The following is a 4,693-nucleotide window of genomic DNA, read 5'->3' as shown; positions in this document are numbered from 1 at the left end:
GGGGGGGGGGGGGGGGGGGGAAGAGAAACATTCTATTGTCTTTTTTTGTGTTTATTTGTTTTGCTTTTTCAGACAGGGTCTCTCTACAGAGCCCTTGCTGTCCTAATCTCGCTGCAGTGACCAGGTTGGCCTTAAACTCACAAAGGGACCCCTACCTTCTTCTGCCTCCCGAGTGCTGGAATTGAAGGTGCATACCACCATGCCTGGCTCTTCCTATAGAATGACTATTTGTCTAAGAAAGTTGTAGGAGAAAGTAAAGATTTGAAGAAAGGACCCGGTGTTAATCCCATCTGAGAAGACTCTCCAGGACATCAATCACATTTGCCAGCAAGTCCCTAAAGTCCTCAGGCTCCACGAGAGGAATAGATGTCAGAGCCCACTTTTTAGTGACTTCCCATGTGTGGCTGGGTGCCAAGCAAAGCAATACTGTCATGCCTGGATGGGTAGACAGATTCCAGTTGGTCTGGCCCAGGGAAAAATAACAAGACTTATGAGATGCCTGATGCGAGGCTGATAAGGTGTCTCTGGGGCTGGAGCAATGGGGATGCACTGGCCTAGGAAGGCAGGACAAGCGGAAAGCCTGGAGCGTCCAGACAAGGAAATTCTCTGGCTGAATTGCCTTTTCCTATTGAGATAAGATAATATACAATAAAACACTGAGCTACAAAGGGCTGCCTCCAAGCCTGGCAGAGCAGCCAGCACTCAGGCAGGCCTGGCTGAGGCATGTGATAGTCGTGGGGGTCTCCTGCTGGCTCTGGCCGGCTACACATAAAACAGAGTCATTGATGTTGTACCCAGAAAGCACGTCCTGACTCCTACCACTCATCAGTTGTGGGATTCTGGTTTCCTTTTTTGTATTTTTATTTATTGAGGCAGAGTCTTACTGTGTAGTCCAGATTGACTTCAAACTTACTATGTATACCATGCTGGTCTTGAACTCTTAATCCTCCTGTCTCAGTCTTCCCATTACTGGGATTATAGGTGCGAGCCACTGGGCTGTCGTTATTATTAATCTCACATATCTGTCCATCTCTTCAGCCTGCTAGGAAATGCAACGGTTCCTAAGGAGCCATTAGAGAGCTCTCTAAACCCCAACATGTCAAGAAGAGATCAGTTGTCATCGTCTGATGGCACAAGGGTTTCATTTGTATAGTTTTTCCATTTTCAGGAGCAGATCCACTTAAAACTCACCTAGCTGTCTTTCAACGCCTGGGCACATTTTTATTATCTGGCTGTGCGTGTGATTACAGTCATGATCAGGAGACTCTGAAATACGTGTGTGCAGCGTCAGAGTATACCACCCTGTTTGTAGAAGCTTAGGTAGGAAATAGATCCCCATAGGCAATCCAGTGACTCACCTATAGTCCCCAGTGAGTCAGTGTCCTAGGAGAGCCAGGGCTTGCAGCTGCCAGAGAAGATGGAAGGCAGGATCTAGGTCTGGACTGGACCAGTGACTTTTCTTGTCAAAAGGCCAAATAACCAGCAAGAAGCAACCTGAAGGAAGAAGGGAAGGCGCTGGAGCAGGAGTATGTGGCTGCTGTTCACATTACAGCCACAGTCAGGGAGCCCAGAGACATAAATGCTGGCCTCAGCTCAGCTCAGTTTCTCCTTTTTGTTTAGTCCAAGACTCCAGCCAGCAGGGATTGGAGCCAACCAATTCAGGGCAGGTTTTCCCTACTCGGCTAGACTCTTCTAGAAAACACCCTCTCAGACTCCCCCTGAGGTGTGTTGCCACAGTGATTCTAAATCCAGTCAAGCTGCCAATGAAGCCTAGTCCCTGGTCTGAGATGTTGGTCTTAATGGCTGCATCAGAGAGGCGAGCAGACACTGAACAGAAAGAGACCCTGCGCCTTGTGAATGCTCTGCGAGTGTCCTACACACACACACACACACACACACACACACACACACCCCACCCCACCCCCACCCCAGCTGCACTCCAGCTCTGTGGATGACCTTCCTTAGTTTCCTCGGCTGTAAAATGAGATAATTAATATCTTCCTCTCACACAGAGTTGTGAGACTACGAGCGTTTTTTGGTACAACGGTAATTTCACCTCTCTGTACTCAGGTCCTGGGAGATAGGCCAGTGCTCCGACTCTCAGGGTACCGAACAAAGGTCACATTCTCGCAAGGGGCCAGCATTGAATCAGGCTTCACTAGCTATCCTGTGAATGGGGCCACATTTCTGCAGCCCTCCCCTGCCTTCTCTGCCCCTCCATCTTCTTTGGTCTCCCCTTCCTTTATATCCATTAAGCTAATGCCTTCTGAGGGGTTAGTGTTTGCAAGTCACGCTGCTGGGCCTGGGAAGAGTAGAAAAAAAAAAAAAAACCACCCAGTCTTGGCCTGTGTTGACTAGAGAGGAGAACACAGTGCCCCGGGGGTGGGGGAGGTTGGGAGGTATTTCTACTGCTAGAACCCTTTCTAAGGCCTGAGCAGGGAGGCATTCACCAAGGATGGGACCTTTGGGTCTGGCTTGGAAGAGCAGATTATGATCTTCCAGGAGGAGGAAGGTCAAGAGCCCGGAGCACATGGGTGCCTACCTGTCTGGCCCCTGTATGCGTACCGTTACCTGTGCCTTTATGACAGAAAGGCAGTTTCGGCTATGCAACTCCTCTCTAAGCAAGAGGATTTCAAAGCTAGACAGTTCCTGGAAACAGGCCTGCCTGTTCTTTCTGGGTTGCGACCATGCCTAAATGCAAGGCAGCAATCCCCCACCCTGCCTGTGCTCCAGAATTACCTGTGGTTTGTTCGAGGTTCGGATTTCATTCGCATTTCCTGGCCCCACCTTTCATGTACCCTGATTTAGTGACTGGGCTTGGGGCCCCATGACTGCATTCAACATTTGCAAATTTTGAGGGCAGAAACACTGTGTGGTACTTGTTTTTCTGGTTCCACACTAGAGGCTGAACAGGGGCCAGTGTGGCTGTGCTTGCCTATAATCCCAGCACTCAGTAGACAGAAACAGGAGGGTCGGGGGCTCAAGGCCAGATGACCACAGAGCAAGCCCCAGCACAAATAGTTACAGTAAATGACTGTATGTCATAAAAAATATATCTATTGACGAGTATGTGTATGTGTATACAATGCAGCAATAAATAAATCTGAACAACCAAAAGACACATAGTAAGCGTTAGTAAGAGCTTCGTGTAAGTTCTTTGTGGTAAAAAGAGACCAGTGCTAGGTAAGTAAGACCAAGAAACCCTAACCGTTACCTCTGCTGTGACAGCTTACTACCTCCTGGTGTCACTGTCGGACACTGGTCCTACTGTGTCTGCAGCTGGCTCCACCAAAGGCTTTTCGTAGCAGGCAGGCTGTCAGGGCGGCTTTCACCTTTGCTGACCTTGGCTCACTTCCAGTGGTGTACTGTTCACCCGCAGAGGCTCCTCCCCATTCCTTAAATCCTGCCAGACCTCGTTTGAGCCCTATCCTGCTCCCCGAGCTGCACCTCCCCTCTCCACCCCTCTCCGCCACAGAGGTGCATCTGAAGGGCTTTTCTGTGATTACCTTGGAGCCTTAGGATGGGAATACATCTATTTTCTCAGATAGTGAGATTGTCCTTTTAAGGAAAATGACCAGTCCTTTCTGCCCGCTATTCAGAAGGCTGTACTTAGTGGACCCTATTATCTTCTAGAGTGGTTCTCAACCTTCCTAATGCTGTGGCCCTTTAATAAAGCCCCTCACGGGTTGTGACCCCCAACCATAACATTATGTTCATTGCTACTTCATAACTGTAATTTTGCCACTATTGTGAAACGTAACCTAAGTATCTGTGTTTTCCAATGGCCTTAGGTGACCCCTGTGACATGGTCCCCCCTACACACAAAGGGGTTGCAACCGCTGCTCTGAAGGCCACGCTGTTCAAGACTACCGACATCTGTACTCCCAGTGAAGCCGACGCCTGGGATTCCAAGGCAGGTGTTTGCTTCTTTAAGGAAGGAGAAAAATATCCCACAAGCCTAATCTCAGATTCGAAACCATCTGTTGTGTGAGTTGTTCAAAACCCGGCAAAAACCTCTATGCAGTGAAGACAAAGGACCGGTGGTTCAGGAAGCTTTAGCTGTATTGGTTATTGAAGGTCCCCGGAGGGGGGCGGGTCGTGTGGTTGTTCGTCTAAGGCTGCAGGTGTCTGCAGTGTGCTCCACAGTGGAACTAAAAAGACTGGTGCTAAGTCAGTCCTCAGACCTCCTGCTACACCCCCGAGCTGCAGAGTCTCTGTGGATTCCCGGGTCTAGACTTCTCACCGGTAACACTGGGTCAGTGACATGCGGGGGGAGGTGTAGAGGAGTGAGGAGGAACCCCACATTCTGGTAAGAAGTCATGGAGAGGCAGAGAGGGCTAGGGCAAGGCCGAGGGCTGCCCATGGGGTCGCGCCCAGTTAGGGGCTTCTGCGGCAGGAAGAGCATTGCACGCACATAAGAGTCCAATACAGCAGGGCTATCGGCAAGGCTGGGAACAAGTTGCAGCTTCCAGATAAATCTCAAATCTCTTGACAAATAATATATTGCCTATCTGACTGTCAGGTCAGCGTTTGAGATGGAAGAAAATGTGTGTATTCAAAGCATCCGTGGGAGCCGAGGTAAAGCCCCTGGGAACCCAAGCAGGAAGACAATTGTGACCAGTGGTCAGCGAGGAAAGCCTGGTGCTCCGATGACCTCATTGCTCTTTTCTAGACACTCCCTTCCCTCCTGCCC

Source organism: Alexandromys fortis, unplaced genomic scaffold (assembly GCF_014885135.2).
Source record: "Alexandromys fortis isolate MF-2015 unplaced genomic scaffold, M_Fortis_MF-2015_v1.1 scaffold_119, whole genome shotgun sequence".
Classification (NCBI taxonomy): Eukaryota; Metazoa; Chordata; class Mammalia; order Rodentia; family Cricetidae; genus Alexandromys; species Alexandromys fortis.
This window is presented reverse-complemented; position numbering follows the sequence as displayed.